The following is a 17176-nucleotide window of genomic DNA, read 5'->3' on the forward strand; positions in this document are numbered from 1 at the left end:
CTCATCTCACCTCTCCATCTTTCTAGCTTTCCACAGGCTGGTAAAACGTGTGGTTTAACCTTTAGTGTTCATTTTTCTAATGCCATACAAGGTATTGAACTGGGGTCTTGTGCATGCTTTGCAAACACTCTGACACAGACCTGTAGCCTCAGCCCTGTTCTTACATATTTCTAATATAAGCCTCTGATTTTCTCTCTCCTCACTTCTCCTTGTATTTAGGAACAGTCTGATTTCTGCTTTGCTCCCTGCCCCACCCCTCATTCAGAATACCAGTTACTCTATAAGATTGGGACAGTGGAGGAAAGAACACACAAGAAAGTCAAATACCGGCATCTGGCATACATGTATTTTCTTTTTCTGTGCAAGAACTCAGCTTCCAGTGGAGTCACAAGTGGGAAAACTGTTGTAATATTACTTATAATGTAGTCGCAGGCATGGGATCTATAGGAGAGGCATGGGATCTATAGGATCAGGCGTGGGTATCTATGCAGAAAACTCTCAGAAATCTTTGTGGGAATGACCTTTGGCCTCTGGAGTTCTAACTTGCTCCTGCTCCTGAGTAGGGTCCATGGTTTCCTTGTTTAAGACTATTTTATTTTAAGAGATTTGCTCTATTTTAAAGTGTGTGTGTGTGCGTGTGCGTGTGTCTGTCCATCTGTCTGTCTGTGGGCCACCTGCTTGGGTACTGGACACTGAGTTTTGGCACTCTTCAGGAGCAGTGCGCACTCTCACCCTGTGAGTGCTGAACAGCAAGCACAGCACATCTGATCTCTGTCTAGGCACCAGCCTCTGTTGTTTTGAGAAGTTTATTGAAAAAGAGAAATATTCCGTAAAAGTATGTGGAAAGAGTCGTCATTTGCCTCCTAGTTGCAGAGAGATAACTTGGCTTGGCTTTGATCTCCTTTCTTTCCAGAGTGTGAGTAATAAAATGCTGATTGTACTTCTTTCTTGAAACTTTTATAATAGTCATCTGACTAGTAAAATCCTATTTTTTTCCATAGCTTTGGCTTGATAATCTCATTGCTCAAAAATTATTTCAAATATCTAATTAAAATGAAAAAGTATGGAAGGCCATTCATTACTGAGCTGCATTTTAAATTGGAAGTCATGTGTACTTTCACCAGTGGGACAAGTATGGTGACACACTACTCCGAATGTCTTTCTTGACAGTACAACAAAAATACAGTTAAAAAAGAGTTTGCTCCGAACATGGAAGAAGTAATATGAAAATGTATGCATATTATAAGTACAGTTCTGTGTTTGTATAAATATGATACACATTGAATTGCATGCATTATATGTCATCTGCCCACCTACAAGACAATAAAACACCTGATGCCAGGATTTAATCTTAATGTTGGTGTAGTTAATAAGTATTTGGAAAATATCTGATCAGAAACAAAATGCAGATACAGAAGAAGGAAAATGGAAACCTAAGAACCAACCCTGTATGGAAACAAATGCCAAGAAAATAAAATGAACTCTAGTTGTCCAGAGAAATGAAGTAAATATGACTCTACACAAGGCCTGTTAAGTTCAAGGCTACAGGAGGCACGTGCGGTTTGTACTGATAATGCTCTTCTGACCACGCATACACACCTGCCTGGCCAGCCTCCTGCATGGTGCCTGGTTCTCAGCATTTTAAAGGATAAATGATGTGTAGCTAGGAGGATGGATGCAAACAGCTTCCTACAAACACGGATCGGAAGGAGTTTTAGGTGGAGTCTCCGTGTATTCCACAGCCCAACCCAGGCACTGCCATGGCTAGGAAGCAGCGCATATGGGTGTGCGGAATGTGGAGCATGGATGGATTACAGCTCATGAGGACTGGGTAATTTACTGAAAGGTAGAGGGAAAATTCGAATCCAGACTATGTAGTATGGGAGACCGTGCTCTTAGCCTTTGTTCTACTTCAGAATAGCCATACAAGCACAGCCATCGTTCCACATGGAGAACAAAGACCAACGGCTTCTTCCGCTCTCAAAAAAATCACACTGGACTTCTAGGTATGTATGTTTCAAAACGTACTTAACACAGAGTGTCCACTCCACAGTACCCAATGCTGTAAGAGCAGGATAAGGCTGGCTGCTGAAATTCTTACTGTCAGTGATGAGCACAGGGAACATTTTAGTAACCATTTTCTCTCTGTCTCTGTCTCGCTTTTCTTTCTCTGTCTCTCTTTTCTTTCTCTGTCTCTGTCTCTCTGTCTCTCTCTCTCTTTCTCTCTCTCCATACCCCCCACCCCGTGTGTGTGTGTGTGTGTGTGTGTGTGTGTGTGTGTGTGTGTGTGTGTGTATGTTAACAGGATTGCATACCTTCATTATTTGGGACTTGCTTCTTGTCTATATTGCTTTTACAAATATGGCACACAGATGTAGTTTATGTAGATGTATTTGCATGCATGTGCATGATGTGTATGCATATGCACATGTGTGTACATGCCATGTATGCGTGTCTACATATCTGTGTGCACATGTGCTAATGAGACTGTTCCATATTCTGCTTTGCTTTCAGTCCCTTCTGCATCCCTGTCAGAGAGGTCCTCTCATGGCAGTAAGATGCACATGCCACTGCAGCTCTTTGATTTGCCTTTGGACCTCCGCTTTCTATCAAGACCCCTGCACATAATAGCTGCTTAGCAAATGTTCTGTGAGTCATGCTGAATCCCTCATCATAAGGTGTGATGCTTAAATTACTGACTTTTTTTTTTTTTTTGGTTCTTTTTTTTTCCGGAGCTGGGGACCGAACCCAGGGTCTTGTGCTTCCTAGGTAAGCGCTCTACCACTGAGCTAAATCCCCAGCCCCTACTGACTTTTTAATACACGTTATTTGGGCTAGCCATTTATTTCTTTTTAAGATGGTCTTATTGTTCAAGGCTGGCCTCCAACTTTCATCTGTTTGTGTTAGCCCCTAAGTCCTTGCATTGCAGGAGTGTATACCTGCACCCAGCCTGTGCTTGGCGTTTAGAATGAAGCTTTGTGTGCTGGAAAGCTCCTAGCAGGGTGAAGAGAAAGCATTGTTTCCATGTAGCAGGGTATCTTCTGGCCACTTCTGTGCTCACCCAGGGGAGACAGTCACTGGAGAAATGATTCCCTCCTTCCTTAGGGGCTCCATTTCAACAGCAGCAGCAATACAAACAAAGCTTGGTTTTCTGTTGGCTTCTTCTTTGGGGACTCTGTTGTAGGTAAACAGACTCCAGTTAAATAATTTCTTGCCCTTTCTTTGAGTAATGCTCACTTTTCTAAGTTAGCAGGGGAGACCAGTGGCATGCTGGGAGTGTGAAGAGTGTCCTGGGGAGCAGTACCACTTAGAGAGGCACACTGAGCCTTAGGAGAAGGAGTGGCCTAAGGTTAGACTTGCTGCCCAGGAAGGACACTGTTGTTCCTGTTTTCCTGCCAGGATTGCTCTGCTCTGCATGTGATGATGTTTTCTTGACCTTCCTGTGGAGACCTCGGTGGCTTTGTATTGCTCTTCGTGCAGTGTACGATGTTGTGGGCACTTTCAGGGTTATCTGTGAGTTACTGTGCACAGAGGGAATTGCATCCCTCAGCAGTGTGTGCAGCCACCACTTAGGCACTTTTAAAGGGAGCATTAGTGACATTAAGTTGAGGAGAGACATAGAAAGCACTCAGTAAAGAGGAGAACTGGTTAAAGGTCAATTCCTCCAAGTCCAGTGCTGCACATGTATTGCCTTTGCATCAGGTCTCTGCTAGATTGTGGGGCCAGATAATGAAACTGGGGGATTTCCTAGTTAATAATGACTGTGGGGGAAAGGTAGCCTAAACTTCAGCCCTTTACGGATATATGGTATAGAAGGACATAGACATACAAATGAAACAAAGCTTTATTATTTTGTCTTTAAAGACATTTATTATGTATGTACGTATGTTGGAAATTGTGTGTGGAGTACATGCACATGTAGTATAGAGCCATGTATACATGTCCTTGTGAATGTGCCAAGGCCAGGGGAGATTGTCATGTGTTCTGCTTCTTCTCTTTGTGCTATTCTTTGGAAACAGGGTCTCTCACTGAATCTGGAGGTAGACTAGTGCCCAGCAAGCTTCAGCCACCCTCCTGCTTCCACAGCACTGGGTTACAGTGCATGTAGCCATGCCTGGCCCTTTATATGGATGCTGAGAACTTGAACTCAGGACCTCATGCTTGTACAGCAAGCACTTGTACCCAGTGAGCCATCCCTAACCACCCCCCAGCCCTTGAAGCAAAACTTTATTAGTATCATTTGCTCCCAAATGCCAGAACCTAGTTCAAGGGAAAACTGGAAACCGAGGGCTCATACATCTGAACACTGCAGAGATAGCCCATCTCCTGCTTCCCTGTGCACTCACCCCTTTCTTGGGCGTATGTACCCCTTCCCAGGTGTGGGAGCCACAGCCATACCTCGCTGGTGGCTTATCGTATTACCGCCGGCTCTGCTGGCACTCCTACTGAAAAGACACACTCTCCTCCTGCTGTAGCAACAAAAGACAGTTTAGATCACGTGCCTAGTCATGTGACCTTGAACCAGTCACCTGCTAGGGAGGAGGAGCATGCTACCTGGCCAGATCTCGGTCACAAGGAGCGAACCTCCAAGTGAGGATTTATAAAGTGTTTTACTGAAGCGGAGAGTGAACATAGGGTAAATCAAAACAAGGACCCAGAATAACTCCCAATCTCTGTAAGATTCAGGTTAAGGGACGGGTTGTGCTTGAGTCACTCAATAGATGTTCTGGAACTGGTAAAAACCAACTCATTCATTCATTCATTCATTCATTCATTCAGGAATGAATAAATGATGGCTAAAGGAGTGAGTAAAAAAACCTGTTAGCCGTTTTCTAGGACACCAGCTCTTTCTTATGCAACTTAAAGCATGAATCTGTTATACTAAATTCTTTTAAACTTTTTTTTTTTTTTTGGTGAAATGTTAGTTTCTTTAAGTTCCTTGGGCAGCCATGGATGCTTGAGTTTAAATTCACCCGAGGACTGCACCCCCCAATATCTATTTTTATGGCTGGTGTAATGGAGGTGTGTGTTTGGTACGTAGTCTAAGCAGGGGTGTAACAGGCTCAGTTGTAACAGTATCTAGCACCCTTCACTTGCAAGGTTCATGCTGTGCAGAGTACTGTCAACTCATTATTAATTGGATGGGACAGAATGCCTATAGTTAGTTAAAACAGCTTACTCAGGATGAAATGACATTGCATAGGAAGTAAAGCACCTCAGTTTTGGAAGGCTGAAGCCTTGTGGACCTTGACAGTTGTCATTACCGCCTTTCTGGGTGGGTGGGTCTTTTCCTCCTTTCCTCTTCTGGATTGGAAGGCCCAAGTGTGGCTAACTAGCTGTACTGCAGACACTCGAGAAAGTTCAATCAGTTTCTAGGCAGAATCCTACCCCTACTGTAGTCAGAGGAAGAGAGCTCTGCTATGTGTGTCCTCTTACAAACTGAGGCTGCCGATATAAGTTGGCGATATAAGCTCAGCTCGAAGTTAATCCCAGACGGTGTGAGGCCTGCTCTGACATACAGCTGTAACTGAGGAGGTTGTTTTCACTTCCTGCTGACTTGGCATCTGGGTTCAGGATATTATCTCTAAGAGTTTTGAGTGATTACAACTGCTAAGTTGGAACAATGCTTGTACCTACGTCCTCGAATCATGCAACATGTGATGTATTCTGGGCTGAAAGGATGGTCCACAGTAAGTATTCCAAAGTAGTCTATGTTTCACACCAGCAGTTGCCCAAAGCATTCACTGTTCATTCATTAACTTACAATTTTTTATTTTTACTCCATATGTATGTGCATATATGGACACCACGTACATTTCAAGTGCCCAGCTAGAAGAGGCCGTCTAATCACCGAGAACTGGAGTTACAAGTGCCGTTATGTGGCTGCTGGGAACCAAAACCAAATTCACAAGTGCTCCTAACAACTGGCCCCTCTCTCCAGCTCCCATTAGTCTCCTTCTCATTGAGGCAAAGAAGGTTCAGCCTAGGAGCCTTGAGAGACAATAGTGAGGGACTGCTTTAAAAAATGATTAGTCCGTTGACTATGAAGGCAGGCTCTGAAACCTTTGTGTAGTTACTTATAAAGTAAGTATTTCTGTGTATTAGACATGAAGTTCTCCAAGTAAATTTTCCTTTTATGTCACTGTATAGTGACATAAACAGATACCAGGCCCTGATTTGTCATGGGTTTAACAGTGTATCCCAGCTCTTCCAGTCCAGAGTTCACCAACTGTAGACCTTAAGTGTTCAGAGCCTCTTAGGAGGAATGGCTGCACAGGTTTGTAGTCCCACCAACAGTGACTCTGGGGTCCCCTTTTCCCACACCATTACCAGTATTTAATTGTGCGTTACTTTGTTGATTTAAGCTATTCTGACTGGGGTGGGATGAAATCTCAGACTTGTTTTATTAGTATCTCTCTAGTTGCTAAGGATTATGAACACTTTATGATATATTCCTAAGCCTTCTTTATTTCATCTATGTCCATTGCTTTGCTAATGGAAAGGTGGATTATGAGATAAAAAGGTGTTTAGAGTAGTACCCTCCTGGTTATTGGGACTAGTGCCATCTGTCGTCAGGCACATACAGCATATAGTCGTTGGTCACAGTATGCAAAACTGTGGGTTTTCATAGAAAAAGGACTTAACACTGGAGACAACAAAAAAACTTGTGAGAGGTATGAGTAGTTTGAGTAAATAAGAGATGTTTATGAGGTCTGTGAAAGTGCTCTTTCTAGTATATACATAATTTCTAGGGAGGATACCCAAAGCAACTACAGCCAGCCACTGGGGAGAGAGAATAGCAATCCTTAATTAAAGGAAAACCATGCTTGTGTTTCCAGGAAGTCCTTATGTGCTTTTGAGACCCAGAGCATGCCCTTTCTTCTCTCTCTCTCTCTCTCTCTCTCTCTCTCTCTCTCTCTCTCTCTCTCTCTCTCTCCTCTTCTGGGCTTTCTGAGACTTCAGGTAGTTATTCCATTGGTTTTTTTTTTTAAGAAGTAGGTCAGAATCAAACCAAAAAGGTGCACCTCTGTTAGTTGAGGGCAGTGTATGTGTATGTGTGAGTATATGTCTGTGTGTATGTGTGTGTGTATGTATGTGTGTGTGCTTATATGTGTATGTGTGAGTGTATGTGCGTGTATGTATGTGTGTGTGTTTATGTGTGTGTGTGAGTGTATGTGTGTGTGTGTGTGTGTGTGTGTGTGTGTGTGAAGCTTTGCTTCCTTGTCTCTCTTTCCTTGTTATGTTTGATCCTGGCTCCTAGTCAACCCCCTCCCTTCATTTACATATATTTAGAAGAATTTATTCTAGAATAGATGATGGCATGATCCTTACAGCTTTGCTCTGTTCTATAGCATGCTTCTAGAGCCCATTCATTTTCCTATTTTTCATTTGGTTTTTTGCAATAAATCTTACGTCTAGCATCACACTGGCCCTCTTCCTGGTTGCTGCTGGTGTAGATTGGTGTGCATGCTGATCATGTGCTTACCCTTTCTCTCCTGTCCTAGCCACCCCTCTTATCTCTGTATTCAGGTATCAGGGTAATTTGGCATCTTTGACTCCTATACTGAATGGGGCTTTTCTTAACTGTTGTTTATAGTATTTGAGATGATAGAATCAAGAACCATTGAGCAAGGGTTGTATGTTCTAACATCTCCATCTTGAAAGGATGCTGTCTGTTAGCATCCTACTAAGGTTTGAAATGCACAGGCAAGAGCCTGTGGGCTTTTCATGGGAGCAGGTGCTTCCTATATTGCTAGCTACTGCTGAATGATTTAAGTTTTAGAGCAGAGTTGATATTTTATTAAAAATACTTTAATAGAGGCTTGAGAATGAGGACTGCAAGAGAAAAGGATGCTCAGAAAAACACTGTGTATGTAATGGTTTCTCTTTCAAAGGTTAAAAATCTTTACATTTACTGATTAAGGTTTTTTTAAGAGTGCTATCTCCAGAACTTAAGTCATCATATCTTGGCTATAGCTGGTTTTGTCACTTGAGGACAAGGGAGCTGGGCCTCCTCTAGATGCAACCTGCTAGCTACAGAACTCCAGCTTGGAGTACTTGCTCGATTACCATACATTTCCAAATACAGGGAGTACCTGGACGGCTTTCATTTGGGAAAGTGACCTCACTTCTGCTTGGCTACAGAGCTTCTCTGGTGTTTCCTCTTGGTTTCCATCTCCATTTCCTGGTGTACTTTTAAGACCTTCTACTGAGCCCCGTTTGCCCCCTTTCCACCCACACTTACCTCCAGTTCTCACGTTCCTGCTTCACCTGAAGATCGGAAAGCAGCCATTTCCACTGATCTATGCCACATTTGCTTTTCCTGTGAGGCCTAGAACTTTCCTCATTCTATAAGTGTTCTTGACATTGTAAATCTAGCTCTGATCAGGTCAAATCTCCGTTAGCTATTTCCACTCAGTTTTGAGAGGGCACATCCTACATAGTGGGTGATGGGTAGATGGGGAGACAGTTCTGTAATAGAAACAGTGTAGACGGAACCAGGGGTTCTGTCGGTTACAGCATCACTACTAAACTACACAGCTTAGAAAAATGGCATCAGGTCCCATCTTCATCCCTGCTGCTGCCACTGTGCCTGAGAGCACATCAGAATCATGTGCTGGCCCTAGGGGTAGTTGTAGCCCACATAGGCAGAAATGAGATCATAGATCACATTCTAAGGGAGATTGAGGAATAGTTAGTAGTAGAAAGGGAAGGGACTGGATTCTTGCAGACAGAAAGAAGATTGTCTCACACTATGCCATCAAAAAGAACCATACTTTCAGAGAGGGTACCCGGTGGTGGTGGGGAAGAAAATTGTATAAAATTATATATCGGTTATGGTTTTCCTTGAGAAAACCATTTCCATTTCTTTTATTTCATGATTGTCCTTTGTTTTATGAAGTTACTAGGTCAATAACTTCAGACACATTTTAAGCACCTTACCCTATCTATACACAGGGCATCATGCTTTAACCTTAATTTGAAAAGAAAGAAGGCAGAGAAACTGTCCTGATTTGGTTTCTTGGTGTGCTGGATCAGATTGACTGGAGGTCCTAGGGTACTGTCAGCAAAGCAGGATGTGAGTGTTCTGATGTTTGTCTCAGGTCTCCCTGCTGACCCCAGCAGTTGCTGGTTAATAACCACCCCTTGCCTTCTCAGTTCCCTCTAAGGCTGTGGTTCCAGATGGCCACAGCCATCCTTGAGTTAGGACATAAAAGAGAAGGAGGTAAGGAGAGGAAGCAAAAGCAATCTACACTCTGCCTGTCAGAAGGCAGATGCTCTCAGCCTCCCGTGACCACAGAAGTTCACTGCGGAAGTCAGCAAGTCATTTGTTCCAGGGTGTAGTCACCAGTGCCTTTCAGCTCCTGGTGCCAGGTGTTCTGCCGTGTCCACATCGTGAAGGAGCAGGCAGCACCTTGAAAGCTGGCCCCAGCCCATCGCTGGCTGGGCGGGCAGATCATCCTCAGAGTTACTAGGTTATGACCATGGGTCATGCCTCCTGACCAGATGGACTTATTTTAGTGATTCCAAAAATTGTGAGAATATTTTCCTTTTTGTTCCTGAATTCTAGCAGCTTTTCCCATAATGGAGCATGTGTGTTTATTATTGGGGCAGGATTAGCTTTTGTCTTGCCAAGTCCATCTATGGTATATCTAGATGAAAGGGTATCCCTTTGTGCAGTAGCATTGCTGCTCCAAATTTGCCTTTCCATTGTTGCCTCGCCTTCTCCATTGGTAAAGAATCAGCTCCTTGTGGAGAAAGGTGCACCGTGCATTTCTGTGTGTCCCCATCTAGCCATCTATTAGATACACAGTGAGGGTTACTCAGTATCCCTTCCTGCTTTAAAGTGGGCACAGAAACACCTATGGGATGATGGCCAAGAACAGAAACCTAATGTCAAGACTAATGGTTTAAACTCAGGCCTCTACCCCGAGAATTCGAATCAGCTCTTGACCTGGATTCTTATCTGTTGGATGGGATGGTTTTGACACTAACTTCATGACGTTCTCAGAATAGTTCCCCAAGATAACCTGCGAAGTCACCTGACACAGTGATTGTCACACACTGGGCAGTCAACAAATGCTAACCATTGCAGCATTAATCCCAGAACCTTGTACCACAAAGGAAGTTTGCTGTTGTTGTAACCTTTGAGAGTTTTCCAGGCAACACACTGGGGAGGGCAATGCAAAGAAGCTGAGTGAGAAACAGACTAGCCAGGCCTCCCCAGTCTGCACCACCCCCCATCCCCTCTCATCTTCCACCACGCACAACCATGGATTGTTTGTAGGAATGAAAGCATGACGTATTCTCGTCTTTTGATAAGATGGTGCTGTGTAAAGGGAGGTGGAGGAAGGCTTAGATGATAGGGAAGTAAATGTCATATGTACACCATGTTGGGACAAGAACAAATCCAGTTACAAAAAGGCATCTTTATGGTAGCTTTGGAAATATCAGTGTGGGCTTTCTACCAGAGGATGTTCAGGAACTATCGTTGATTATGTTAGGTGCATCTTTGAACTTGGGTACAAATCCACTCTTCTCATGTAATTGGCTGCTTGGTCAGGTTTACAGAACTTTAGCAGCACAGATGCAGTTGAATGCAGTCTTCCTCCACTACTGCCTGCACATAAGTGGTTATACTTGACACTAGACCTCCTGAATCCAGCAAACCTGAGATATAAGTAAATGATGGTTGAGTGTCCTGAAGGCCTGAGTGTGCCCATGAAAAACACTGCAGTTTTCTTCCTTCAAGGGCAGAACTATCCTCAGTCTTTTCATTTAAAAGAACCATTTGCTCCTTCCTTTCTGCTCTCTTGCCTCTTGACCAGAACTGTCCCCAGTCACTGTTGAGATGCCTTGTTCCTGGGTGGGTAGAAGATGTGTGTCATTCACACCTGGCACCAGCCTGGCCCTCTCTACTGCCCCTTCAACCTCAGCAGTCCCTTACTGAGAAGGCAGCTCCCACTTTCTGTCCTGGGCCGCTCGCACGTTACAGTGTTGTTTGCTGCCAGGCAAGGAACTCTTAGCTCTTCAGTAATCTTTTCTCAAGTCTATTTGACCACAAGCTGCCTTTTCCCTAGCTGCTGTTTGTAAGCAGCCTGTTCCTGACTTGGAAGCTGAAAAAAACCCCATGGTCACATGCCTAGCAGACTGTTCAGGCATGGTGGAGTGATGGCTAGGTATAAGTATGTTTCCTGCTTTGGACTTCCCTTCTCTTCCCTCAAGGCGAAGGTGGAAACCCCAGCAAGTTAAATAAGTTGCTGGAGCAGATGGCTGGCCGCCCGCCCAGGCCTGCTCAGCTCTGGAGCTCTCGGGAATGCCTGCACTGGCCGTAAAGTGTGGGCTCCTTCTTAATGAGGACACTCATTTTGCTTATCCCTGTGACTCAGAATAGTGGAGTGAGATTAGGACTGTGGTCCCTACACATGGCTGCTGGCTCTGTTCAGGCTGCATGGGGATGTGTCTGTCTTTTCTGTTTGAACGCTACTGACCAGGCAAGTGTGGGCAGGGCTGCAGAACAGGAATGAGACAGTCACCCAGCAGGGCAAGGTGTGGAGCCCATGTGGAGGACAGGAAGGACTCTGGAGAGAAAGGATCAGAGAACCAGCCAGACACCCAGCCAGACACACTGCCATCCTCTTCTGTCTGCACTGTGCGTCCACCTGACTCTTCGCTGTACCGTTCATTATCCAGAGACTTTGGAATGGTTTCATTTCCTCAACTTCGAGACCCTACCTATCTACAGTTAGGGGTCTATCTCCAAACTGCAAGCTTGAGTTGTTAAACCCACCACTTCTGCAGTAGGAGGAACATGGTCTTACTTTCTCAGTGAAGCTCTGGAACCTGTCTGGACTGCCACGGAATGGCTCACAGGATGGCCACTTCAGGCTTTGATTCTCCCTAGACTCGCCCAGATGGTAGTAAGAAGTACTTCTGCCACACATTAGTGACACATCCATAGAACTCTGGTGACTGATTTGACCAGTTCCCAGAGGGCTATCTATAATTTCTGGATCCATTCTCCCAGAACAGCATCAGAAAGCTTGCCCTGCCTACTCCATTGGTGGTTGATGGAATAGAATGGTGACTCACCTGAAGCAGACATCATGAGTATGTCTTGATGTTGGAGACTAATCTCTCAGTGCTACCTTAATGTGAATTAGCCTCCCAGATGGTCTTTGTTCTAGTTTTCATACCTATAAAATATCGAGGGAGCTGGGTACCATTCTCCAGCCAGTTTCTGAATGGCTCCGAGGTTGGTTCCTTTGTCAACTACTGGGAAAAACTGAAGGCAATCTCTGGAGCACCTAATGTCTCCTATGCAGGGGACTTATGCATCCAGTGCCATATCCCAGAGCACTCCACATACCTATGCGGGGGTATTTGATAACCAGCACCGTCTCTCAGTGGATTCCCTGTATGATTCTTTGTATAGTATGAATTCGTAGAATTAATTTGCATGCTGAGCATACATACTCATCTCTAGGTTCTTTTCCATAAAGAGTCTCATAAAGCACTGTCTACTTTAAGCCCACATGCATACCAGATACTGCTAACTTTTAAAGTAATTTATTCTCAGAAAGGAAAATGATCACCAGTGTTATAATTTGACTTCTTTGTTGACTTTGGATATTTTAATAATTAATGACTATTTCTCTGCAAGCAATTTTGCCATTTGTCTACATTTTCTCTTTGGGTCCATTTTCCTGTCTCATATTTATTATAAGGCACTTTATGTAAAGCCGGGAGTGACTTCATTTTCTCTGTCTTTCCTTGAATGAATCCCCACTCTAAAACGAATGTGCACCTGGTTTCTATTTTGGTATCAGAGTATAAAGGAAGGCAGGATTTCCCTTTTTTCTTCCCCCAAATGATTGTTGACATCACAACCCTGTTTATTGAATAGTTCATTATTTCATGTGGCTTGAAATGAACCCTGATTGGGATCAGAATGAGTTGCCGCACTCCTGGGACATGTGACAGCCTCTGAATTGTAGAACCTGTGAGTGGTCACACTATGAGAAGCCCTGCTCTGCTTATGCCTGACAGGAGGCTGGCACTACTGGAATTCCCATTCTGTGCTTGGCTCTGCTGCCGGAATGCTTAATTTACTTGGTGTGAACACAGCTGTAAGTGAGCAGTTTAGTACTTAAAATGCCGGTAGGCAGATGGCAGTTTGCTTTTCCCAGATTTGAAGTGCTCCTTTAAGTCCTAAGTTCATTTTAAATTACATAACTGCTTAGGGTGATTGGATTGGCACCTTTTAAAGTTAATGTTAAGTAGATCCTGGGTTGTGCATATTTAGCACTTTCTGGGTCCTTGGTTCATTTTGTCATCCATCTAATGTCTGATAAATACCTACTATGTGCAAGGTCTTTCGGGGGCATGTAGGGATAATCTACTGGTTTGCTCTTATTTCAGAGTGGAAGATCACTCTTAGTCATGTACACAGTGTACTAAAATGAAGAGGTGGTCTGAGACTGTGGAGCCAAAGACAGCATTCCAGAAGCATACACAAGCAGGGTGCTGAAGGGGGTGCACCCCGGCAACAGAGGACAGAAGAGCTTTCTTAGCAAGATGGTAGAAATGAAGATTTGTAGGAAATAATGGAGCAAGACTACAAAATAGCCAGTAGTTGCACAGTGCTGTTTATTAGGTGAAATTGAGAAGCCACATCAGAGAAAGTGAGGTCAACTTGTCAGAGGCCTCACAGAAAAGTCTGGATATTATACTCTGAGGTATAAGACCAGGAAAGGTTTTGAACAAAAGTGATTTCAGAGTTGTAATCACATGAGGAGTGTCAAGACCAGGAGGGGCAGGAAGGAAATGATAATTGTGGGATGTCAAGCCCATGATGCTTCTCTTCTGTGTGGGAAACCTGGGATTTCAGACTAAGTGCCTTTGACCATTAGGTCAAAGGCAAAGTCCAGTTATGGTCATCCAATTTGAGGTGGAAATAAAGATGCAGGACTTGGAAATTTCAGGTTCAGGTCACTGGGGAAAAGCAGTGCCATAGATGGGGTCGGTGATGGTGAATGAGCTTCTTTCTGTAGCATCTAAGTGCCAGGTACAGCCTGTTACTCTGCTGCCACTCTCTAATTCCTTTACTTAGATGACACTATCTGTGTGTCACGGGTAGGGTAATGAGGGGTTTGACATATGAGCTGCAATGTGCTACTCTTAGAAGTAGGGTTTGCGATTGAGGGCAATTTCCAGTTTGCTGAAGTGAGCAGGGGGGTTTGGAATCACAGGTCTGGAAGGGAGACAGCATCTGTGTACAATCACCCATGGTGGGAGCTGCGAGAATCTGTGAAATGTCTAGATCTCTCTAGGAGGGAGAGATAAGAGGTCTGAGGAGGAAGCTTTGGGAATTTCTAAGGAGTGGTCAATGTAACTCTCACAATACTTCTCTGTTTGGAGCAGAAATTGGTACAACCATCTAGAAAATAGTGAAGTGGAGTATACATGTTATCCTGTTGGAACTACTTGGCTCCTTTTGCAATCTCACAAAAACAGACACAAGATAGTGTTTGAGAGTATGAATGTAGCTGTCTTCTCAAAGCCTTTATGAATATATGTTTACATGGTATATTTATGAACCTATATAATGCCACAGTCTACTTCGTAGTTATAGCCACACATGCACAGTTGTTCCCATTGTTCATGACTGTGAAGCCAGTTCTTGTGCTATCTTTTGGGTAGGCATGTGTAGGCTGATGAGATGTGATTTCTCCAATGGGCATGTCCCCATCTTGTATAAGATGATACTTTATTTTCTGCTCTCAGCTCTCCACCTGGAGATAATTGTCCTTTTTCTGGTCCATTTAGTGGCACTTAAAAAATGTCCATGCTTTCTCCTGGTGATGTTTTCATTTAAGTTGGCCTCTTATGCATACTGTTCAAGTGCTCTTATGGTCCTGGAGTGGAAGAAGGCTGTTTTGAGGCTTCTGACATCATACGCAAGTACACCTTGGATGAGCTTTGCTTGGCAATTAGTATGCTGCTGGCTGTGAATTTGACATTAACAAACAAAAAGCATGTATTAATTAGCTGCCTTTAAGCAGAAACACATAGAAAATAAGGCTTTGTTTTGACCAGTTAATGAAAATATTATAACCAAAACATTAGGAACAACGATCTACTATGTGTATGTGGGTGCGCATGTGGTAGATGGAAGACAAATTTGTGGGTCTGAGTCATTCCTTCCATGGTGGGCTCCAGCAAGTGCACTCAGGATGCCAGGGTTCTGTGGTAAGCGCTTTAACATGTTGAGCTTTCTGGAGGGTCCCTACTTTGTACTCTCAATGTGAACTTTGTGAAGGCCTCTTCCATCCAGGTCTGCTATTTTTTCGGTTATTGAAAATATATTTTTCATACAATATATTATAATTATAGTTTCCCCTTTCTCTACTCCTCCCAGTTCCTGCTACTTCCTCTACCATCCAGATCCATCCACTTTCTTTCTTTCTCTGTATAGAAAATAAACAGATATCTTCTGGATGATAATAAAATAAAATACAAAGAGAAATCAGAGTGATATAAAACAAAGAGCCCAAGAAAAGGCACAAGAAACATATAGACACAGAAAAACATTTATTTATACACTTAGGAATCCCATAAAATGCAAAAGCAGAAGCCATATTATATACACAAAGGACCTGTAGGGTAAATTAATACTAATAGTAATCATCATCATTATCATCTAAATATAAAGTTAAAAGAATGATAAGAAGGCCTGACATGACATTATGAGACAAAGAACCTCCCACCATGTCATTGAGTTCTTTTTCTGTTGGCCATCTGCTGTTGGGTATGTGGCCTACCTTTAAAAGTTGTTTCCCAGTGAGACTCCTTTGGAGGAAACTAAATTTTCATTTGCAAGTGGTTATTGATTGGAGATAGTTTCTGGGTTAGGAATGGGAGAACATGTCTAGTTCTCCTTTTAGCTCTAGGCTCCCATCTGGTGCAGACCCTTGCAGGCCCTGAGTGTGTGGACACAGTCTCTGTGAATTTACATCTCTGTCAGTCCCGCTGTGTTTAGAAGGCCTCATTTCCTTGGCGTCCTTCATCCACTCTGTCTCATTTACTCTTTCCATCACCTCTTCCTTTGGGATAGGGTGGTTCTCTAGCCTCGAGGGTGTTTCTAAGAAGAGCCCAGTGTTTCTAGTTTCTCACCCTCTACATTAAGTCTATCTTTGGGTCTCTAAAACTTATTCCCATCTGCTGCAAGAGGAAGATTCCTTGAAGATGGCTGAGCAAGGCACTGACTATGAGTATAGCAGTATGTCATTAGGAGTCACTTTATAATATTCTTTTTTTTAAATTAGTAGTGTTTTAGTTTCCCCTAGGCTCCTGGTCTATCTAGTCTCAATTTCTTGGGCACCTAAGTAGTGTCAGGTATGGGTTCCATCTCCTGGAGTAGGTTTTAAGTCAAATCAGATTGGTTGGCTACTCTCACAAGCTTTGTGCTGTAATTGCAGTAGCATATCTTGCAGGCAGGACACCCCTGTAGGTTGAAAGAATTTTTGCTGGGTTGTTTATATTTCTTCTTTGGTAGCGTGCAGAGTGCCTTCCACTACCAAGAACGCTGGCCATGGGAGTGAAGGCTTTATTTAGGCCACAGCTCAACCTTTCCACGATCAATGAGTTATATAGGAGTTATCTTCAGCAACAGGGCTTTGCTGTTAGTTTGTAGAGAACAACCTGTAGCCTCAACAAACACCCAGGTTGTTTGGAGCTCCCCATGGGACCCCTTTAGCTAATGACTTAATTCCCAGTACTGGAAGCTTCAATTGGTGACATATTTCTAGCTGTGGCTCTGTCTCCTCTGTTATTTGGCCATTTCATTTAGATTGCCTTCTTATATGTATATATTTCAAGAAGATTCTACTGATTAGGTTTCCACACTACCACTCAAATGGCCTTTGAATTTTAGCTGTCTGTCCTCACATTCCTGCCTTTGTCCATTCCTGCTTGATCCTCCCATCCCAGTTCCTGACTCTCTCCATCCATAACTATTTATTCTATTTCCCCTTCCAAGAGAGATCTACTCCTCCCCCTATAGTCCCTTACTACGTAATTAACATCTATGCTTCTATGGGTCGTATCTTGCCTGTGACTCAGCAGCCAATACATACATATAAGTGAATATATACCATAGTTGTCTTACTGGGTT

The 17176-nt window shown here is 43.5% G+C and overlaps 1 protein-coding gene and 1 long non-coding RNA gene across 5 annotated transcripts in view; one reads left to right on the forward strand and one right to left on the reverse strand.

Annotated features, from left to right (window-relative positions):
• Arhgap26 (Rho GTPase activating protein 26) overlaps nt 1–17176 on the forward strand; it is a 786446-nt gene that overhangs the window by 573310 nt on the left and 195960 nt on the right. The gene's annotated exons all lie outside the window — the stretch shown is intronic.
• The window catches only part of LOC134482937 (uncharacterized), a 31390-nt gene continuing 27851 nt past the window's right edge, over nt 13638–17176 (reverse strand). Inside the window, exon 2 of the long non-coding RNA XR_010059688.1 lies at nt 13638–15008. This is a non-coding gene — a long non-coding RNA (uncharacterized LOC134482937). The remainder of the gene's footprint in view (nt 15009–17176) is intronic.

The sequence above is a fragment of the Rattus norvegicus genome, chromosome 18, assembly GCF_036323735.1.
Source record: "Rattus norvegicus strain BN/NHsdMcwi chromosome 18, GRCr8, whole genome shotgun sequence".
Lineage (NCBI taxonomy): Eukaryota > Metazoa > Chordata > Mammalia > Rodentia > Muridae > Rattus > Rattus norvegicus.